Raw genomic sequence first — 635 nt, 5'->3', positions numbered from 1 at the left:
TCGGGGATCAATAAAGTATTTCTGATTCTGAGGCTGTTAGCCAATATGTCTCAAAACCACATATGTGAGCCTATTTACTGGTGTTTTACAGCTGCACTGCCTCCCCTCACCCTCTGCCTGGAACTACCAGACGGTGATGCAGCCCATCAGGATGCTCTTGATTGTGCACCTGTAGAAGTTGCAAGGAGTCCATGTTGTACCTCCTCAGCCTAACAGTCTGTTTGTGATAGTTTTGGTGTTGTGAGTCCAGGTCAGATCCTTGCTGATGTGAAACTGAAGAATCTAAAGCTGCCTACTCTCTCTGCAGAGGGACCTGAAGCTGATGACTCTCTCTACCAAGGGACCTGAAGCTGATGACTCTCTCTCTACAGAGGGACCTGAAGATAATGACTCTCACTACAGAGGGACCTGAAGCTGATGACTCTCTCTACCAAGGAACCTGAAGCTGATGACTCTCTCTCTACAGAGGGACCTGAAGATAATGACTCTCACTACAGAGGGACCTGAAGCCTGACTCTCTCTACAGAGGGACCTGAAGCTGATCACTCTCACTACAGAGGGACCTGAAGCTGATGACTCTCATCATCATCATCATCAATTTATTTATAAAGCGCTTTCACATCAGCAGTAGCTGA

General features: G+C 47.2%; 1 long non-coding RNA gene across 1 annotated transcript in view; it reads left to right on the top strand.

Moving 5' to 3' along the window:
• LOC116705673 (uncharacterized) overlaps positions 1 to 635 on the top strand; it is an 11894-nt gene that overhangs the window by 3484 nt on the left and 7775 nt on the right. The gene's annotated exons all lie outside the window — the stretch shown is intronic.

The sequence above is a fragment of the Etheostoma spectabile genome, chromosome 17 (assembly GCF_008692095.1).
Source record: "Etheostoma spectabile isolate EspeVRDwgs_2016 chromosome 17, UIUC_Espe_1.0, whole genome shotgun sequence".
NCBI classification, from domain to species: domain Eukaryota; kingdom Metazoa; phylum Chordata; class Actinopteri; order Perciformes; family Percidae; genus Etheostoma; species Etheostoma spectabile.
The sequence above is the reverse complement of the archived record's forward strand: the minus strand, read 5'-3'. Positions and strand labels throughout refer to the sequence as shown.